The sequence below is a fragment of the Sciurus vulgaris genome (genome assembly GCF_902686455.1).
Source record: "Sciurus vulgaris genome assembly, chromosome: 11".
Classification (NCBI taxonomy): Eukaryota; Metazoa; Chordata; class Mammalia; order Rodentia; family Sciuridae; genus Sciurus; species Sciurus vulgaris.
Window position 1 is genome coordinate 111,710,850 of NC_136472.1, and position 23,335 is coordinate 111,734,184.

The window sequence follows — 23,335 nt, forward strand, 5'->3', positions numbered from 1 at the left end:
TACCAACCAAATAAAGCTAAGGTCATTCTGAGTCTCCTTGGAACCCATGAAGGGAGTATTTAGCAGCATTCACAGGGGCCAGCCACATTGCTGAGTCAGATAATACAGAGGTAACCAGATGGGGTTCTTCATCCTCAAGAATTCTCCTCAGGATGAACATTTCAAGAGTTTCTATGAGATATGAGTAACCCAAGAGTCCTGGAAGTGAACAGAACTGTTCTGCACAAGGCAAGGGTTAAGGCTTTCTTGAAGAGGGAAGAGAAGAGAAAGAACTGATTAGATGACCAAAGGCTGTGTCTCACCAAGTGAACTGAACCAACTCTTCCCTTTCTGCCACCTCTAAATCTTCAGCCAGTCTACAAAAACCCACCAAACACCAGACATGCTCAGACAATACATGGAAGCCAGGGAAGGAGAAGAGAGAGTCAGACCTGGGAATGGAATATCAGAAGCATGAAAAAAATAAAGGAAGGAGCTCAAGAAATCACAGGGAGGTTCATGCCTCAGAACCTTCCAAAAGCGGGGGAGTTCTAATCAAGTTTAATCAATCTCTCAAGGTCAAGAGATCCCTATTTATATTTTAAAGAACAATCATGATAACGATCATCTTATGGAGCACCTCCTATATGATGAACTTTGTATGCTTTATTATTCAACCCTCGAATAATTCACAAAATAGGTATTATACCCATCTTAGAGATGAAGAAGCTGAGATTCAGAGTGATTAAGTAATTCCCCCCAAGATCATACAACTACTGCATGGCAGAGCTGGGATTGATACCCCAACCAGTTAAAACCAGAATTCATACTCTTTCTATTACAAGGGCCTGGAATCCTGAAGTCTCTTGGTTCTCTTCCATCGTCATCTTGGTCTTCTCTCGTTTCCCCTTAATTTGCTCCTGACATCCCAACATAGATCTATGCTGAAATCACGTGAGTTAAGTCAAAATCTTTCAGACACTCAACAAACATTTCTCAAAATTGTATTATTTTCCAGGAAGTATGTAAGAGATTGAAGATCCAAATATAAGTACAATGCAAACAATCACCAAGTGTTGGGTGCCATGACAAAACAGCATATATGGAACTCTGGGACAGCACAAGGGGGAGCCCAGGTTCTGCCTTGGAACAAGTAGTGGAAAATATGCCACTGGAAGTGCAGAGAGGTTCTTTTACCAAAATGGACTGCACATAGTCTCCCGATGCCAAATAGCTGGCCCTAGAAGCCCCTGGGAAATGAAAATAGTCTCCCCACCATCTCACTTTACCCCTTTGCCAGTTGGGGGAAAAAAAACTTTAAAGACTATAGACTCCCTAGTGTATTCAATTTTACATTGGAGGGAAAGAAAACTGAAGCTGCCATTCTCTGAGTATCTCCTATGTGCCAGGTACCCCTTTGCAACTCCATTTTGCTGAAGGAGTAACAGATTGGTTAAGTAACTTGACCTAGGTCATTCTACTGGGAAACACAAAGCTGGAATTAAAATCCAGCCCCACCCACTCCAAAGCCCCTGATGCGATGATCTTTTCACTAAACACTGCCTCACCTCCTGCAGCCAGGCACTGCTGGATGTCCATCTGAGTGGCTTGGTTGATTAAACTGCAGGGGCAGCAGGTAGCAAGTACTGTGTGGGGTTGTGCCAGCCCTGCTGTTTGCCAGGACTCTCCTCCAGTCAAAGGACATGAAGTAGTGAAATATCTGAAGGCTTGGGGTCGATGCTGGTTTGCTCTTCAGCCTCCTCTCCATCTGAAGACCCTCTCCCAAGGCCACCTCAATTCCCTTCATCTCCACCCCCCTTTCCTAGCCAAGAAGTCTGAGCACCAGCCTCAGGAAAATGTCAGCCAGACCTGGCCAAGCATATGCCTGTATCATTGGCACCCGCAGGGAGCTCCAACAGTCAGGAGGTGGAAGAACCCAGTGCCAGGGGCGGGGCAGATGGCATCTCATCAGCCCTGTCACTGTTCTGAGATCCCTCAAACCTACTCTTGGCTTCCTCTCTGAAACAAGGGCTGCCCGTGAACCTCCATCCTCCATGCCCATGGCAACCCACCCAGCCACGATGGCATGCCAACCCATGAGCTGGCAGAGACGCTAGCATGGCTCGATCCCCTCTGCCACCTGCCTGTTGTCACTCTTCATTGAGCATCGTTGGCCTTCCACAGGGCTGTGCTCCCAGGCTGCAGGCTTCCAATCTGCTCTCTGGGAGGCTGAACAGAGGATGGGCAGGCTGGGGGAGGCCTCCCTACCTCACTCCCACCAGTTCCTTGCCCAGGGCCTGGAGTTGGAACAAGTGCTAGGAACCCAGATGGTAATTGCTGCCATCTAATTATGCGTGCATATGATATCAGCCAAAAGCATTTGACTGTCTCCTGCGGTCTCGGGCAGATCAAATGGAGAGGCCGCGCGGGTTCGAGGATTACTCCAGCAAGATAATGGCTGACAAGACTGCCTGCTGCCACTCAGGCAGACACTGGCAGGCCGTCTTCCCCATTGGAGGCTTCCTTCTTCACCTGAGGGAAGAGGAAGATCTGGGCTTAGTCCTTCTGGAGGCCAGTAGGAGTTGGAACCCTCCAAAGCTCAGGGCTCTTGTCCTTTCCCTTACCCAGTCCTGCCAATCGCGATATCAAAGACCAAGGTAGAAGCAAAGGGTTTGTGGTTTCCAAATATAGCATGATATGCACACAGAGAATTTCGTGTCTTAGTAATCACTAAGAAATCCCTGTTATTCTGAAACCACTGTCTCTAGCCCACTGGTTGATAACCCCTTCTCCAGAGGGAAACATCAACTCTTGTGGCACCCATTTGCTATTAATTGGAAATGCCCCTTGTTGCCTTTGCCTGGCCCAGTTTCTGGAACCTGAGATACTTAGCACAGTGCTTTACATGCATTCAGGTTTCCAGAAATACTTCTTGAACTCATTTTACAATACTAGTCTACATTCTCTTTATCAACTATGTAACAGATACTATGCTAGACACCACTAGGGACACAGATATGAGCAAACCAGTCTCTGCCCTAGAGAAAGGTGCCATCTGACCCACTAACATTTAATTTTGGTTAACTGGAGGGAAGGGAAGAAGAATCCCTAAAAAAGAAAAAGACAGGTAGAGGTTAGAGTAGAATGAGTCATTGTAAAAAAGAGGAGTTTAAGTGAGATATCAGCAAGAACTTCCTAGGGATTTTCACATTTAATTGTCAACAAACATGAACTGTATCCAGCATGCATGAGGCAAGTAATTGCAGCTATATAAAAGGGCCTTCCTAGAATCATCACGTAAGATGCAAGAGAGTAGTGTGAGGGAGGCCACAGCAGTCAGAAGGCATCACGAGCCCTCAGGATTTGGCAGAGCAGATCAAGTCCTGGAGAGATGAATGAGGGAAGTAAGAAGGGACTGGGAGCTGGCATTTTCTGTCCCTGGGGTAGGCTAGGTGCTGTGGAAGCTTATAAGCCAAAGGCACTGTCAGCAGAGGCTCAGTCTAGTGGACAAACCCCAGCAGCCTCCAATCATGACCAAGAACCAAGAAGATGCCAGGGCTATCCTTGGAAGGCTCATGTTTGAGTACTGTGGTATGGTCCCAAGGACGTGGATGGGCAGGAGTAAGGACAAGGCTTCAAGGCCATTGCTGGACTAGAGACTGAGGCACATAACCAAAGTCATCAGAACTTGGCATATGGCATGAGGGTGATGGAGGAAGCAGTGTTTCCCCTCTGGGTCCCTCTGTAGCAGCTCACCACACTCTGGATGAGCTTCAAAGAGTAGTAAGTGGGACTTAAGCTCTGAATGGTGCAGGAGAGGAGAAAGCACTCCTGGGCAGTGGCATGGAGGGCAGATACAGAGGTGGGACTGTTTGCGGCATGTTTCTAGTTCAGTTAGAAACAACAGTTCAGCTAAAGTATACTGCTTAGATTCAAGAGGACCCCTTATCAATTTGGATATATGGATCAGGCTAGATTCTAAGGGTACAATCCTGAAGGGACTCTAGAGCAAATGAAGGGACGAGGACAGGGTGAAGGTGGAGGAATGGATATAAATTATGAGGTGTTAGATCACCTCTGGAAAATCCACAGGCAGAGTGGCAACCTCCATTCCATGTGTTGCTGCTATCCAGGCAGAGAGATGCAGATGAGAAAGAAAGAGATCCATCCAGGCAGCATTGTGTGTGTGTGTGTGTGTGTGTGTGTGTGTGTGTGTGTGTGTGTGCACGCATTTACACATGCAAGTGTCTGTGTGAAGCTGAGCAATGCTTACATGGTGCTAACTGGGGTCACTCCATACCCGGCTTTGGGTCAGAAGTTCAGTTCGGGTATTAGACATGAGATAAAGACAAGGCAATGCCAATGTCCATTTTTCACTTTTCCCTCCAGCAGTCATCTTCTCCTTTCCCTCCTCTGGTTTCTGCTTCCAGAAAAGATGGCTGCTTTGCTTCTCTCCCACCCTGACTCCAACATAGGACTGCCTTCCAGTCACAGGGAAGTGGGCATGTCAGACTGCAGATCACCACAGGTGAAGGGCTAGGTAATGACGAGAGAAAATGTGTTGGGGAGGTTGGGGGAATGACAACTGATCGCAGAAGCCTCCTCCTTCCCTAGATGTATTTTGTCAACTGATCACTCAGAGCAGCCCAGAGAGGGGGCTCACTAAAGCCCCCTGAGCATTCTGGAGAGAAGGGAGCTCTTTTGATCCCAGAGTGCTTAACTCTAGCATTAGTCACCCTCCGGCTACTCCCCTGGTGGGGTAGAGTAAGTGGAGGACAGGCTCCTTTGAAGTTCATCCTGGGACAGGGCAGAACTTCCTTTCTTTGTAGAAAAATCAGAGCAGCAAGCTGTGGTGTGCCTGGAGAATGGATCTCCCAAAAGCAAAGAGGCTCCAGTCAGGGTTACTGTGGTTTTCTACAGAGCCCTAATTTTCCCAGGGCTCCTGCGACTTGCATGAAAGACTGTGTAGCCATGTGACCTTGAAAAGCCACCAAATCTCCCTGAACTGCAACTTCATTATCTGTAAAACAGGGATAATTCTGTACCTTATTAAATCTAAGATATCATTGATTGTAAGACTCCATTTTTTTATTTACCACTAAGAAAGAAAATAAGGGCTACCAATTAAACTATGACATGTCATCCATTGTAAGACCCATCCCGGTGTCAGAGATGTTAAAATGAGAAAAAATATCATTGTGTGAACTTATGAAAGATGATAATAACAATTCTTACTGCACAAGGTTTTGGAGAGGACAGTGGACTAATGAGCATCAACACGCTTTGTAAACCACGAAGTTCTGTGAAAGCTTGAGCTGGGCTTATTATCGGAATGTCGATGATGGTCAAGATCTTAATTGCACTAGTCTGTGAGTTTCCTGATGCCTGTAGACGTCTGTTCTGTCTCCTTCACCACCACATCCCCAGTGTCTAAATCCCTGTGCTGTGTATGGTGCTCTAAAAAATGAATGACAAGTAAGTTAGGAAGTTCTATGGCATAACAGCCTTACCCATGACAGGTACATTCTGGGTTGCCCGCTATGGGCATGTTGAGTGGAAAGTTTAGCCTCTTCAGCTCCCCTTCCTGACTCCCAGCATGTGTACAAGGTGAGAGTTTGTATATACTCAAAGTCAGGGTTTCCCGAGACTAGCAGGGTACTATCTTCCATGGTTGAGTTTGGTTCTCATCAAATGAGCTTAGAATATCATCCCAGTAAACAGATGGGAACCATCCCACTTTTGAACAACACAACATTGTGAGCATTTATTGAGTGGTAACTACATGAATAACCAGGGACCAAGTCCTATGTGGGAAGGAGACTAAGAGGCCCTTCTTTACTCTACAGTTGACAATTTATTGGGGAGAGAACCATGTACTAGTAAGAAATAGAGAACAATTACAGGAACACGAGGCATTTGCATGATACTGGAGACCTGTGAGTCTGTTCCTAGGTTAGGGTATTGGTTTTTTAGGGTTGCCATAACAAAAGGCCACAGTCTGCTTAAATGGCAGAAATTTATTTTCTCATAGTCCCAGAAACTAAAAGCTCACGATATCCTGGGGCCTCTCTTTGGCTTCTAAGTGGCCATCTTCTCCTACCAATGTCTTCACATGCAATTTTTGTCCATGCATGTGTATCCTAATCTCCTTTTCTTATAAGGAAACCAGTCATATTAGCATAGGGCCTACCTTAATGATCTCATTTTACCTTAATTACCTCTTTAAAGGTCCTATATCCAAATATAGTCACATTCTGAGATACTGGAGGTTAGGACTTCAGCATGACCTTGCAGAGTCACTATGCAGCCTGAAACAGTTGTTTGGTTAATTCAATAAACATTTAGTAATCACGTACTATATGCCAGGTACCATGCTAAGTTATGGGAACATTGATAAATAACACTGCCCTCAAGGGGATCACAATCTAGCAGGGAAAACAGACACAACTGGGCAAGTATCATTCTTTGGGACAGTGCAATGGTAGAAGTATAGAACTGGTGTTATGGGAATTCTAAGGAGGGACACCTTTCCTAGTCTAAGAGGCAGAAGGTGATCTGGGAGGCTTTCTGGAGGAGGTAACTCTTAGCTGACCATTAAGAGTGAACATGAACCAAACTGAGATTGGGAAGAGGGAAAGAGAAGGATCTTCTTGAGAGGAAAAAGAGCCAAGTGTGGAGAAGCCAAGGCAACCAGGCTGGGCTGGGACCAGGGACAGGCAAGGAGAGGCTCACTCTAGGGAGTGACCTTGAAATTGCAGGATGCTCAGTTGTTGCCTTCGTGAATTTTCTACCCTGAGGACCTCACTTGCCTCCTCCCAGGCCCAGCTCAGCCAACAGTGTTTCTGCGGGACAAGTGGTTCAACATCACTGCAACTAAGATGCAGAGCAAGTGCTGCTCAGCCACAAGAGGGAGAGAGCTGGAGGTGGATTCCATAGGGGACCCTTCTGCCAGCACAGAGATTGGGCTTTGTCTTGTGAGTGAGGAATTCAGGGATCCAAGTCAGATTCTTTGGGAGCATTTCTTCCCCTCTCTTACTGGGTGGGCACCTATCCCAATGAATAGGAGGTGGAAAAAGAAGGCACATGCCTAGTATCTGCCAGGAAGCTCAAGGGTCATCCCTGTCACTATTACTACTCTGCTCAAGACAGTTCCTTATCTGTGGAGAAGGGATAATAAAATCCCCTCGTGGGATTGTTGAGAGGATTAAATGAGAAGACCTGTGCAATGAGGACTAGAAGAGACAACTATGTAACAAATCTCTATGAAACACAGCTTCATTATCTGCAAAACACCAACGATTTTGTATTTTATTAAATTTAATGTGCCACTGATTGTAAGACCCGTTATTCTTATATTTACCACTAAGAAAGCAATGAGGATTAAATGAGACAACCTATATAGCATGTTCAGCATTCTACCTGTAGCACAGTAGGTACATGAAGAGGAAGAAGACTTCCCCCTGCTTTGGCTTCTACATAGCTGTCCAAGCTGGAAACCTGATCACCCTTGATTTTTCTTTCTTACCTCCCCACCTAATTAATCCACAAATTCCAGTCATGCTACCTCCTTACTAGGTGAAACTCTGTCTACTTCTCCTCCTCACTAACCTTCATTCCTAGTCTCTTAATCCAAGCCACCACATTCCTAGACCAATGTAAAAGTGGTTGCAGAAGCAATCAGTTAAGAGAGGGTCATACTGGAGCAGGATAGATGCCCTAATCCAATGCGCTTGGTGACTTTATGAGGAGAGAGAAATTTAGACACAGACACACACAGAGGGAAGACAATGTGAAGAAGCACATGCAGAGAGGGAGAACACCAGGCGATAATGAAAGAGGCCAGAGTGTTTCAGCTGCAAGTTGGGAAGTGCCCACCACCACTAGAAGCTAGGAAGAGGCTAGAGAGGGCTCTGCCCAGAGCTCAGAGGGAGTCCATACTGTGATTTTGGACTTTCAGCCTCCAGTGCTGTGAGAGAATTAGTTTCTATTGTTTTTAGCCACCCAGTTTGTGTTTTGTTATGGTAGCAAAGGATAAAAAGTACCAACTCCTTCAGCAGTCGGAACTTTATCAGTGTTTACTTAGGGAGGGAGGGATGGAGGGAGGGTAGAAGGAGGGAGGGAGGGAAGGAAGGAGGAACAAAGGAAGGAAGGAAGGAAGGAAGGAAGGAAGGAAGGAAGGAAGGAAGGAAGGAAGGAAGGAAGGAAGGAAGGAAGGAAAGGAGGGAGGAAGAGAGGGAAATGCAATCATCTTTTTCTCCTAGATGGTTACTCAGGGGTTTTTTCAGGCCTGTGGTGTAAAGAAGAAGAGAATATTTCTTCCAGAAAGTGTTGTAAACATACACTTGATATATTCTTCTGAAACAGGAAGTGAGTGAAGTAAGGAAACATTTTCCTTCAGATAACCAATTGACAAAATAATCATGTAAGGTTATAAAGCTTAGATATCCCTATGGACCTCATAAATTTGAAGAGAGAATGAAACGTTTTAAAAAAAAAAACTTATAAAAGGCTACATTGTATAATTTCTCTTAAATGTCTTCTGGGCATCGGTGGCCTATAAATAGAGGGTGCATCTGGTGTGGGGGAGAGTAACAAATAGAATAATGCTCTCAAACAGACTGCAGACTCTTGATCTTTCCCGATTCTTCCAAACTGCAGGGTAGGGCAAGACAGTGCGAAGGGGCTGAGGGCTGCACTGAGGGCCCCAGGAGGGAGGCTGCTGGGTCAGGGCTGAAGCTGAGGAGAAAGCTGGGCTGGGTGACCTATGAAAAGACCAGGAAGGAACCAGTCCCCCATTCTCATGTGCTGGCCCAGCAGTTACTAATGCACTACTGGGACAGATGGGGACTAGGGTTTGTGCTAAATACCTATAGCTGCCAAAGCAAATACCATGAATTTAGTGGTTTAAAGTAACACAGATTTATTATCTTAAAATTCTGGAGGGCAGAAGTTCAACATGGGTTTTACTGGACTAAAATCAAGATGTTGGCCTGACTGTATTCCCTCCTTGGAACACTAGAGGAGAATCTGTCCCCTGGCTTCTTTCAGCTTCTCGAGGCTCCACTTGCCTTGGCTCCCCTGTCTTCAAAGCCAGCAACAATGGGTCACATCATTCCCACACCGTCTCTCATTCTCTCTCCTTGTCTCCCTCTTCCATCTTTGAGGGTCATGTGATTGTAACAGGCTCACCTGAAGAATCCAGAATAATCTCCCTACTTTATGGTTGACCAGCAGCTGCTTTAACTCCAGCTACAACCTTAATCCACCTATGCTACATAAAGGACCATATTCATGGGTCTCAGGGAATAGAATGTGGACATCTTTCAAGAGAGTATTGATCTGCCTACTGCTCCGCCCTCTAATCCCATGTCCACCCTACAAGCAAAATTCAAATACGCTCATCACATTTCTGGTACCCAAATCTATGTTAGTCAGGAGTTTAACCAGAGAAATAGAACCAGAGAAGACATACATTAAGACATTAAGAGATTGACTGTAATGAACTGGCATACACAATCGTGAGGTTTGGCTAGCAAGACTGAAACCCATAGTACAGACTCTCAGGAAGGGCAGGACAGAGATCTGGCAGGGGCTGAAGCTGCAATGTGCAGGTAGAAGTACTTCCCTCAAGGAAGCCTAAATGCTGCCTTTAAGGCCTTTTGACTGATTGAATCAGCCTACACAAATTATCTAAAATTTCCTTAATTTGAAGTTAGTTAGCATTGATGGAATTATAGGAAACTGTCCTAGGGGTGGGAGTGGGGCTGAAGACGGTCAAAAACATGAAAAGATCAGAAGAAGCCAAGGCATCTTTTGTTGTGATATTCATAAATAGAGGAACCCAGTCTGCCTGTGTTAGGACAAGTCTCGACTTGTCTAGAGACAAGTGCTCCTCAAATGCTCTGATCATGTGGAGGAACTCTTACTTCTGAGTGTTTCAGATCTTCAGGAAATTCAGGATGTCTTTGATACCAGAATAATTTGTCCTGATCCCTCATTTTGGAGAAACTTAGGGAAAGTCATTTACTCAGTTGCCACAAGTAGACAAATCTGAAACTAGAAGCCAGGTCTTAGGGCTTACAATGCTGATTCACATTTTATTGTGTTGTTATGTCAGCCTCAGGAATGTCATGTACCAGGATACCCAGAATTTGATTTATGCATCTAGAAGGGTTAAGCATATTTCTCTGAAGTCCAGCTGATATCCTCACTGGTAGAGAATACAATAGGTGACTTAAGAGATCACACCTGCCTGCACAATCATTTCCAACAACACACCAAATAAGCATGTTCCCTAAGTCCAAACAGATTGTGATTTAAGGAAATTTCCCCATCCATTCTCTTTAACCAAATTACTTCTCTGAAGTTCATCCCATAGAGAAATTCTGGAGTCCCTACTGTTTTCACAGGATCATTGTGTTCTTGTGATTCACTTGCTCCAGCAATCTCATGAAAACCAAGCCCAAATGAAAATAGTAACATTTCATGTAACTGGTTCACTGAACAAGAATAATTCATGGGATATAATCATAACATAGTTTATTTTTGTTCCCACTGTCTATGATATATTCAGCAGGGGCAGTTTCTCTTTGCCCACAGTTATAATCTTGGTCCTTGGCATGTCCGATAGCTTTATGGCTACAATAAGTAGAGTTCCAAGATAGCCTCCAAGATTCTATCTCCTGCTGCACACACCCAGTATAATGCCCCACCTGCTGTAAGGACATATAAATACACCAGGATAGTCACTCCCTATGTGTTACATGTAATAGGGCTAGTCTTGGAGAGGGGGGAGTTGTCCTTGGCAGAGCTACTTTGCCCCCACCCTTTGCCTTTCCACAGGTTGTGTTCCTTCCCCAGTGCTTTGCAAGGCTTACATCCCCTCATCCCTTCCCTTTTGCCCGTATTCTAAATTCCAAAGAGAAGCCCAACCTCAACGGTTAAAATAATAATTGCTAAATAATCTTTCTTTAGATTTACAGAACCCAGAATATCTGGTGACCTTAGCAACACCTGTCTTTAGTTCCACTCATCAATTAACAAAAAGCATATAAATTTCTGCAAGGTTTTAAGCAAGCAAAGGAACTAGCCCCAGGAGGTCAAGGTCAATTATAACATTCCAGCCAGAGTGAGGAAAAAAGGAGACATACACTGAATGAAGACCCCACTCACCATGCAGCCCTCCTGCCCTTTGTCTCATTGTACCTACTTTCTCTCCTTTTAAAAGCCCTTTGCACCCATGAGTTTCCCAAGATGGACCTTTTAAGTCAATAACCCCTCCACATTCTCAAGATGCTGGCTCTTGAATAAATCCGATTCCTTCCTACCAATCTATGTTTCCTGAATATTGGCCTTTGGGCAGTGAGCAGCAGGGACATTAATCTGGTAACATTATTACATGAAACTCCTTCATGGCAAGCATACTGAATATTGGGTCTTATGCACGTTTTGGAGAAGTTAGGTATCATGTTGTGAGAAGGTCACCTATCTAGGACTTGAGAGTGGCCTCTAGGAGCTAAGAAGTACTGTGGACTGCCTGCCAGCAAGAAAAGGGAGTGTCAGTCCTACAACCACAAGGAACTGAATTCTCTTAACAGCTTAGAAGAGGACTGAGTTCCAGAGCAGAACATACCATGGCCATGGCTGATCTTCTGGTATCTCAAGAAGTGAGCATGCCCTGCCCTTTTTATAGATTAGAGTCTCCTATTCTCCCCACTTATCTCTCTCCTTTCTGCCTACAAGATTAAGCCCAGACGATGCCAGTGCATGCCAGTACCGGTTAGATGGCAAAAAGGTGAGAAGCAGATGGGCAGGCGGGAAGGGCCAAACGGAGCTATTCAGGTAGATAGGGACCCAGGGGGCATTAATCAGCAATTCCCTGCCTGCAACCTTTTTGGGAGGGGTAGTATAGGCAGGTAACCTTGGTGATCAAAGGGGCTCTGAAGACACTGATATTCCAATCTCCCAGGGGCCATCTCCAACTTCCCAGGCTCAGATGGCCTTCATTCCTCGATTTGATCTATAATTTGATTCGACCTCGACTACTTATAATTTTGGTTTCAATACCTTAGTGTCAGCCTTGTGAGACACGGAGCAGAGAACCCAGTCAAGCCATGACTGGTTCTACTGTCATGGAACCTGGGTCATGGCCGATGTGTGGGTGGTGAAAATTCACCAAGGCAAAGAGAAGTAGTTAAGAGAGATTATTGGCGGAAGATACACTGCAAGGGTGCAGCAGGGACATGACAAAGACATCTGCTCATGGACTTAGGATTGTGCTTACATGCACTTCTGAGTTCTTTGTTCGCCGTTAGCAGGCTTTTTGCTAGGAGTGGTTTACACTAGGTAAGGGGTAATTGACAGATTTCTATGCCTTGCCAATAATGCTTACTGTGCATGTGCCAAATGCTCATTCCCAGGTTTTAAATCAGATGCACGAGATGCAAGTAATATACATGAGGTCTTAAGAGGACTTTCCCATCTCAGGTAACTATAGGCAAAACTTGGTAGTTTCTGTACATGCTCCTCAGGAGGCATCTTGTTTTGAAAAACAATATCTTTACACCTCATCAAATACCACAAAGGGACAGAATGCACTGGAGGCTCTTAGGTTCACATCAGCTGCACTGACTGAGGTGGGATAAGGCCTGGGGCAAGGGTCTGTAATCTATCCTGCCTCACTTACATCATGGAAAGTGTAAGTAAATAATTGGTTATTGTCCTAAACCACTAAGTTTTTAGAAAACTAATCAAGTAGCTTCCTGACATGCTTTCCATCAAAGCTCAAAGCACAAAGAAAATGACAATAATTACAGAGTTTACTGATATAAATGGGTAAAGTTACCCAAGGTTGGAGGCACTGCCATGGGAACTCTGTCATCTCCCAGACTCCACTCTGCCACTCCAAGGGGCTGAAAGAAACAATGTCTATTCCCACCTGTCAAGAATCTATCTAAATAAGAGTACTAACAGCACTTTAAATCATACAGTCTCTGCTTTGAAACATGGACTATTTGGCAATGAACACAACTCTCCATTGGATTTGATGTCAAAACTTTTTCCTGACTCCAGCAGGATCTTGCTGCCTCTGGGCTGCTTGTATTTGGAGAAAGAAGCAAAGTTCTCTTTCTTCAGAGTCCAGCAATTTGTCCCCTTATTAGACTCTGTGTTCTTCTCATCCCAATAAGAATGCCTCTTCTAGGCCACCAGACCTCAAGACCTCTGCCAGGCCCTTCTCAGAAGTGCAGGAAATGTGGTCCCTCCCTGTCTCATACAGTGGGGTAAGGATTCCAAGAGGCCACTGGCAACCCGCCAGGCCCAGACACCTTCAACCTCATAGAAGCCACACAGCCCAGGTGTGGTCCTGCTGGACACAGGTTGCTTCTGAGTGGTCAGGCAATAGCCCTCCTCCTTGAGGACCTCCTCCCACCAAGCCTGTCTGGGCTTCAGGCAATACTACAGTTGCAGCTTAGGGGGATGGGGTCCTAAACCCCCTTCTAGGGACCCACCAGTTAAAACCTGAATCAAGTTCAATTCTCTCTCCTCTACCCCTCTCCTCATCCCTTGGCTGAAATCTTATCTCTTTGGGGACTGAGAAAGAAACTGTTCTTCTCCACAGTCTGGTTTACAATATAAAATCTGTGCTCTGAGCCCTCTGGCTTTGGCTTTTGATATTTAAAGCCAAGCTTTTGAAATTCAAAAATACCCTTTTTTCTCTCAAGCACCTTGCCCTTAGAATTGAAATCTGTGGCTCTCAATACCATTGCCTGTACAATAGATTTACAAAAGGCTACTTAAGAGCTCAAAAGCCAGGAAAGGGACCCTTTGTTCTCTCTGTATGGTCCTTACCCTAAGGGCAATGCGCGGAGAAAGCCCTTAGCTGAGCTCAAATTGTGAGGCGGAGAAGTGAGAGGGTTAAAGGAATTGGAAAGGCACCAAGTTTAATAACAAAATTTTACTGTGCAGCATTTATAAAATGCTGAGGCAAGTTTCCCCAAGACTCATTTAGGTGTGGTTTTCATGATTCATTCCAGCTGAAGTATTAATAAAAGCAAGCAATTGTACCTTATAAATATTGACAAAAAGAGTTGATGGGTAAGTTTATTATGTTTATTTATGAACATTTATTGACTGAAATTTTAGAAAAATAATCTTAGAATGTCTATAATGTGCAACTTTTAAACCACAATTTATTTGATAATTGAAAAAGTACACAAAAATGTAAGACTCCACATACACACGAACAACAAATTTTTGATGACAGGGTTCAGGATATGTGACCCCAAAATACAGCACGTTGACATTTGAGAAAACAGCAGAAGCAGGGTCACTCTCTCCTTTCCCTCACCCCCCACTTCCCGGAAACATCCGTAAGACTTAGCCAACTTTTCCTTCAGTTAGGTCAAAAGACCCTCATTCCAGAGATGGCGATGGGATCCTATAATAATTGGAAGGAACACAGAAAAAGTTGAACAAACAATTCTTGCTGTCCCCCATAACTTATTCCCATTAGTTAGCACCCCCTTGTCCAATCTTACTTCTGCAGAACTGACCACCCTTCAAACAACAGCACAAGAACACAAAGGTTTTCTTGTGTCTTTGAGTCTTCGTTTCACAGGCTCCTGTGTAGCATAACTTACACTCAATCATAAAAAGATATCTGTATGCTCTTCGTTTATGAATCTTGGAAACTGCTAAGACCTGGATACACCCAGACATAAAGTCCTTAAATTTAAAAAAGTGCTTAAGCTGTTTTTCAGGAAATACTGTAAAGAACTTCGAGGATGCTTTTGCTAAAAGCACTGATTCTTCATTTGGGCCTGAAGAAACCTGCGGATGTCCAATGGATAATTCAATGAAGGATAAAAGCCTGGCATCTCTGCGTCTGTTTTGCATCTGTCACCTTTGCTCTGAGTCTCCTATAGTCACCTTGAATTCCAGGAACTACAGATCTTATGGATGAACATCTTGTGGCAATAGCCTAAAGTGCCCTCCATGAAAAAACAACTTTCTTATCATTGACAAGGCCCCACCTGAAGAGTTCTGAGATAATGACCAACTAGACCCACTTTGACCAAGACTGATCAGCTACTCATGGTTCCCACTCCCCACCTCTCTTGCTTATCTATTTAAACCTGAAGCTCTTGTCAGTAGCCCCAAAGACAATGTTGAAGACATTTGGTCCCATTTTCCTGGTATAGCTATACTGAATAAATTCCTTCCTTGCTTTTCACCATTACTTTTTCCATTTGTTTTTTGGAGACTATTGGCTGGAACTGGTGTGTTCAAACTCCCCAAAATCAGGCCCCCTCTGCCCTAGGACTCTAGCAACAATACCTCCAGTATCCATCTAAGGATGGTTTTTAACTGGCTTTTCAAGAATGGACAAGCAGATAAGCTACTGAACCAACCTAGATGTTCTTCAATAGATGAATGGATACAGAAAATGTGGTACATATACACAAGGGAATAGTATTCAACCATAAAGAAGAATGAAATGATGCCATTTGCCAGTAAATGGATAGAACAGAAGAATATCATGTGAAGTGAAATAAGCCAGTCTCAAAAAAATTGAAGGCCAAGTGTTCTCTCTGATATGTGGATGCTGACTCACAATAGGTGGGTCGGGCTGGGAGAAGTGGAGATTTACTGGATTGGACATCAGGGAAGGGAAGCAGGATGAGAATGGGAAAGACAATATAATGAAATCAGATATAACTTTCCTATGTTTATATATGATATACATCATGTACAACCACAAGAATGGAAACTTATACTCCATGTATGTATAATATATCAAGATACATTCTACTGTCATGTATAACTAAAAAGAACAAAAATAATGAAAAAAAAAAAAGAACGGAGAAGCAGAAGTCACTAGCTTTTCTGGTCAATGACCTTTTAACATTATGAGCTCAAAATTTCCACTCAGAACATCATTTCCCCTGAAAAAGAAATGTGGTCTGTGAAGAAGCATAATGACCATCTACAACTACCTAGAACCCTAAAGCTGCCCCTTCTCACCATACAGTCAACAAGCAGCTTCTCCCCTCTCCCTTTCTTCAATTTCTCCCACTACTGATCAGGAACACAGATTTGAGTGTTTTTATTCAGCTCCTATCTTCCTTGCCAGTCAGCCTTGCAATAAAGCTCTCTTTTTTTGCAAAAACTGGTGCTATAGTTCTGTGTGCATCAGGCAGCAAGCCCTTGCTTGGTATCAATCTGTCTTTTAATATAGGCGCCACAGCTATGAACCTATTGATGGGTGAGAAAAAGATATTACCATTTTCCCCCACATTGACAAAGACATAAAGGCAATTCCTTGGAGAAAAGAGAGTCTTTTTAACAAATAGTGATGGAACAATTGGATATCCATATTCAAAAAATTTAATTTTAATCCACATATCCTACCACATAAAAAATTAACTCTGAATCAGTCCTAAATGTGAGACATAAAACAATAAAACTCCTAGAAAAAAAAAACAATAAAATCTTTGTGACCTGAGTTAAGCAAAGGTTTCTTAGATATGTTATCAAAAACACAATCCATAAAATAATAAATTGATAAATTGGGCTTCATCAAAATTAAAATTTTCTCTTCAAAGGAAAGAGACCAAGGGGTAGGAGGAAGGGAGGGAGGAAAGAAGTACCCAGACATAATATTGGCCAAATGATATTGTTATATTGTGTGCATTATAAATATGCAACAAATCCCATCAATATGTACAACTATAATGTACCAATAAAAGTGTGGAAATTTTTTCTCTCTAAAAGACACTGTTGAATGAACAGACAAGTCATGGATAAGAAGAAAATCTTAGAAGATATGTAAGTGACTTGGGTTAATGGTAAAGACGGTTTAAAACTCAATAATACAACTAACAACATAATGTTTTTCAAATGAGTAGAAAATTTAAAGACACTACACCAAAAAAGATATATAGGACTGGGGATTTAGTTCAGTGGTAGCATGCTTGCCTAGCATGCATGAGATCCCAGGTTCAATCCTCAGCAGTGCAAGCACGCACGTGCGCGTGCACACGTACATATACACAGGATATAGAGATGGCAAACAAGCACATGAAAGGGTGTTTAACATATTTAGTCATTACAGAAATATAAATTAAAACCACAAGAACTGGGCACAGTGGCACATGTCTGTAATCCCAGCAGCTCAGGTGTCAGAGGCCAGAAGATTCCAAGTTCAAAGTCAGCCTCAGCAATTTAGTGAGACCCTGTCTCAAAATAAAAAGGGTTGTGGATGCAGCTCAGTGGTTAAGTGCCCCTGGGCTCCATCCCAGGAACAAAAACAAACAAACAAACAAAAAAAAACAAACCCACAAGATACCAATTCCTATCTAGTAGAATGACCTCATAAACCACTGGTTGAATGTAAAATGGTACAACCGCTATGGAAAACAGACCATTTATTAAGTTAAATGTATACCTAACATGCAGTCCAGTCACTTCTCTCTCAGGTGTGTCAAAAGATGAAATTATAACAAATTTAATTTAAAGATCCTAACTGTCTCAATTTGTGATTCTGGAGCTGGGTAATACTTCATTCCATCAAATAGAATGAACATTCGGACAAGATGGACAGAAGATTTGATTTATCGACAGAGAATATTGAAGAAAGCAAAAATATAGAACAAAAAGCAGATTAGTTGTTTCAAATTTCCTTTTCTTGTAAAGGTTAAAGCAGTGGGACCTCCTTATCATGCCAGCTAAAACTGGCTTGTTTGTAGATTTGGCTATTATCTCTCACTTTTCCTGTTTCTTAGAAGGTTATGTGAACAATTTAGTTTCAGCTAGGTGACCAGAATTTTACCATGTTATTGTTTAGATAAGAGGTATCCTCCAAAATCTCATGTTTGAGACATGTATAGAGAGCAGGCTGTGCCCTACTCTGAGTTACTCCATGATATACACAACAGCAGTTTTCAGGCTGTGTCTAAACCTGAGTTATTCCATTTTGTAAAGCAGTAGTTTGCCATGAGCTATTCCATTTTGAGTTTAAGAGCTGAGGTGGCATGACTCCACACCTTGTTTGTACAAGTAAACCACCACCACCTGCCTGGCACAACCTAAAACATAAACTGATAAATTAATGGTGCTGGTAAGAATGACCACCTTGAACTTATCAAATTAGAAACATTCAGATGCATGCACGTGGCATATCAAACTCGTATCAGAAAAACCAGGTCTACAAGCTTATCCAACACACCAGACCAATAAATGATGCAACACTTTCACTCCAGACCCATAAAAAGAGAGGCACCCTGACCCCTTCACCTGCTCTCTCGTCATGAACCTTGCCCAGAAAAATCACCACGCTGACGAACCAAAGAATCTCTGTCCTTGGGCTTTAGCAGAGAGTAGTTTCTCCTGTCCACGATGAACGCGCAAGTCGCACTCCATGCAGACACTCCAAGCTGACACAATCAAACTGCTGTCCATCAGAACCTTGGCCTGTGTTTTGACAGCTCTGTGCCCTGAACAAGTTCTCTGGCTGGTTTGAAATCTTATCTGACCACCTACAGTGACTCTTTGCATCCATATCTGCTCTCTGCCTTTGCTCAGTTCAGCTTCCCAAACCCCTTTCCTAGTCCTTCCTTTACCTATATGTACAATTGTGTAAAGTGTGATATGTGACTTGAGTGTCATAAATATTAGAAATTAAGACTGGAATTTAAATAAAAACCTGTAATGGTCCAGTTTATGACTACCAGGTGACCCACAATTATTCGGTGAACTGCCACTACTAAAAGTGGTGTAACCTGTGAATTTTTTGTTATTCAATAAATACTGATATTGTGGGAAGACACAAACATGTTTGTCTATGTTAATGACACAGCATGCTCTCAGCACAATGCAAGAACACAGGTGAAATGATTGGATTATGAGAGTTGTGACCTAAGAAGTGGATTAATTCACAAATAGAGACTAACTGGATGGTAACTCTAGGCAGATAGGCTGTGGCTAGAAGAGACAGGTCACTAGAGTCTAACTTTGGAGTTTATATTTTGTCCCGAGGGAGCAGAACTCTCTCTCTCTCAGCACTTAAACAGCTGACTAAAAGACCACAATAGACCCCATTTTGGTTTGGCTACTTGGGCCTAATGTAGGACCTCAGTCTAAACCAATAGTGTCCTATACATTTCATTTAACAACTCCTTCCTTTTATTCAAGCTCTTGTCTGAGAGATCAAAACTTAGGGCACTACGACACTCTTGGTTACCATCATTTTGGGTTCTGGTCTTAACATATTATTCATAGGTTACACTGTCCTCATGATCACACAGTTAAGTTTTTGCCCATACATCCAAAGAAAGACCATGTGACGTTTGACAGATGACAGCATACAAACATTTAAAACTTTTAAGAGAATGCAGTGTACCAGGAAAGTACTTTTAATACCATTTGAAGGATAATACCAAGAGATTGGAATATATTCTTTAGCCAGGGTCCCCATGAACCAAATCAACTAAAATCAAATAGACTGAAGAATAAGCCAGGTAAGGAGGCTACTCATTTAACCAAGTAGTCTAATTTATGCAGCTGAGTCTCTACAATACCCAAAGCATTTATCCCTATGCAACAAAAAGTGCCAGAAAATGCACAAATTTCTCTCTGTTCAGCTAGTAGGTTATCTAGCATGCTACGACTGGGTTAAATTAAATCAGGGAATGAAAATAGGTAGGTCTAAAAGTCTGAGTGTATCTTATAAAGGGATCACGATACAATTTGAACAGCAGTTGCATATCCAGCATTTCATCAAGTTACCCACAGAAGTTACTGATTATGAAATTCTAACCACAGCATTGTTCTGACAAGCAAAAGAGGAAGGCATGAGCAAGAAAAAATTGAGAGGTAAGAGCCTCGTTATGATAGGGAGTCTTGTTCTGACATCTTGGGAAAAGCTGTCCACAGCATGTAGTTGTCAGCTCCTCATCCTGGTTTGCAGTTTGAATGTCTCTGATTAAGGCATAAGGTGTTTTGGTGAACTCTCTTGTGCCTACACATCAAGCATGAGACTTGTCCCTTGAAATTTACATCAAGTCATCCAAGCTTCAGCTTATAAGGTTTCAGGGACAGAGCAATTCTTGTTCTTAGTGATTCTATGGGAGAAAAGTAGATTGCAGGAATCCAAAAGAATATAGAAGCTTGTTGAATCTGCAAGTAGGTAATAAAAACTAAAACACAATGAACAGGGCTACAATGTAATAACAGATTTATCATAGTTTTTCTGCTGAACATAATTTTGCTGACTATGGTTATCCTCTATGAAAGATAGAGTAAGACTGATTGGTTTGCAAAATAAGTTTAGTATCATTAAACATGGCCTGATTACTTGCATAAGTACAGAAAGAATAGTGATGGGCCATATCACTATGGTTTGGTGGAACTTTTTTTAATAAGAAAACTCAGGTTGGACTTGCCTCGGTCTCTCAAGTTGCTGGGATTACAGGTGTACACCACCACACGCAGCTCAGATTGTACTTCTAAAAAAACCTCTCAAATCTAGGAACCCAAACTAAGACAGACTTCAGATTTTGCTTATAGTATCTATAAATCCATTCTATGCATTCTCAAACATGACATCCCAATCAAAGCTTTAGTAACATATCTAATATTTCTAATTGTATCTTATTAAAAGAACAGATTCTTATCAAACTTTTACAAATAACTATATTGTCCTAAAAATAAAAGTACAATTTCCAAATTCTTTTTTTTTAATGTAGCATAGAATCCCAACTTTATTCTATGGTACTAAACACAGTGCGTATACATATAACACTGTGACATCGCTAACACTAACTGAGAGGTGTGGACGGAGAGGCACTTCAGCAGCATTTTCTACACTACTGAAGTTACCCTGCTATAGATTCACAGCAAGGTGGCATCCTTTCTTGTGTTAAAAGAAACCCCCAATGGGAACCACCAAGAAATACTCATGGGACATACCCAAAATGAGAAATAAGGGAATTAAAATGTTTCACTACAAGCATCAACTAAATAGAAGTGAGATAGTCATACAACAACGTAAGTCACACTGAATCAAAACTTATCCTCCCCCTCACTCCAATGACACAAGTCACACTGAACCAAGAGTCTACTCCACTCTCCTTACAAAGTGGCAAGCCAGTGTGAACCGTGAGCTCATTCTAGTCCCTTATCACCTTATCTTAGGTAATCATACCATAATAATTCATTTCTCAAAAAAAGACCTTATTCTTGGGTATATAGTTATGATCCTACACCTGTCTTCAGGGGTTATAATTTAATCCCTAACACTCCCTGGTTCTTCTTACCTGAGAGATTTTATCAATAGGTGTTCAATTTTGTTCTGTAATTATTCTACATCAATCCATACAATCATGTCTGTCATATGAGCTTTTCCTAGTCCCCTAGCTTTTATTTTTTCTTTTAAAGCTATTTACAAAAAGTTTTACTCTACTACTTCAATTTTAAAATATATCAAATACCTCTAAATATATAGAAGGACTAGATATTCCACATAAGAACCTGTCCACTATGCACACAGCACAAGTAGCAATGGTCATATTCCGAGGTATCTTCTAATATGACCATTTTGTCCTTGATCCTTTCCCTCCTCACTTCCTTCTACGTTCAGTCCAGTGGAAAACTAGCGGCATAGTAACATTAGAGATGGTTGAATGAATTCATATCCAAAAGTCATTTACAAAGGACAGGCTTTACTATGAACTTCAACATAAAATATACAAAATGTGCTAATTTTACTAACTACTTGGTAATATGATGGCAACTTCTTTAACACCTAGGAACTAGATATTGCAAATTTGGGACTCATTTGTCCATTATACACACTATATACACAGCAAAATAAGATGCACAAAACATACACGAAACTGATATCTGAAAATGTCCAAGTGTGAACACACTAACGTATTACCTTTTGAAATTGCTTCCCTCTCACCTCCTCCACATCACTGAACAAGTAGAGATAGTACTGTACTGCTTGCAGAGGTGGTTTAACACTTCCATTTCCAAAAGACAATATTTCATATGAATTTTAAAAAGAAGATATTTACAAAGTAATATTTTACTACGTCTACATTTAATATACATGGGGCACTTTTAAACATCTAGACAGACTAGATGTTTCAAACAAGGACTCAATTTGTCCACTATGTACATGACAGTTTTAAATAAACTGCACACATATAACAATAGTTCTAATTTGAAAATGTCTTAAAAATATGAGCATTCCAGTCCTTCACATACCCAGTGGGCTGTAACGCTAAAATTTTCAGAAGACAATCCTTCTTAGGAATTTTAATACAAAACATACAAAATTTGTTTACTAATTCTGCTTTTGTCATACACTGGCAACCTCTTTAACACCTAGAAAGACTAGATATAGATTGTGACTCTTTTCTCCTTTATATACACTATGTACACAGCAAAGTAAAACAAAATCCATAGACCTAAGGAACAACTCTTGCCTGGTCATAAGCGTACTTGCATGGTGCTCCCGAGAACAACTGTGTACTACTCAACAGGGGGTTGGCAATTACCCCCACCCCAAAAAGAAACATTTCATAAGAATTTTAACAAAAAGAAATTTACAAAATGTGTTATATTTTACCACTTCTACTTTTAACATATTCCAGGCATTTTTGAACATCTAGAAAGTCTAGATATTTCGAAAAAAGTACTTAGCATTTTCTACTATATATACAGTAATGAGGAATAAAATGCACATACAAAACAATGGTTATAATAGGAAAATGTCTTCTACACAAAACCTATCTGGCATAGGACCTCCTCCTTCTCACAGCCAGTCTTCTTCATGTCTTCTCACCCACTTAACAAAGGTGGACAAGTGCCCTGCTAGAGGTGGTCTAACAAATCCGTTTCAAAGTCACTTCCAAAAGACACTTGTGATTTTTTAAAAACAAATGGGTATTTACAAGACAAGACTTTTTTTTCTAACTCTATCATACCTCAGCAACCGCTTTACACTGAGAATGTCCGGATGTTGCAACATTTTAAAAGGCTGGGGGGCAAGTTGAGAGCAGTTTTTTCATATTACATCCACAGGATTTCTACAAACGGCTAGTAAATCTTCCCAAAGGGAAGTGGGGCATTTCTAATTGGTAAAATATGGTATGTTACTCTACCTTTTCTCTCTTTGGTAGAAAGAAAACCTAATGCTGGAGGGCCACTAACTGTTCCCCCCTTTGTTCTCAGGGGTTCACTCACCTTCCAGGATGGTTAAGTCCTCTCTTTGCCTTGTGGGACAAGATACCGGTGGCATCTTCCCGGTCTAAGTGCAGGTCTTGCAGGCTGAAGTGCTGATCTCACGGGA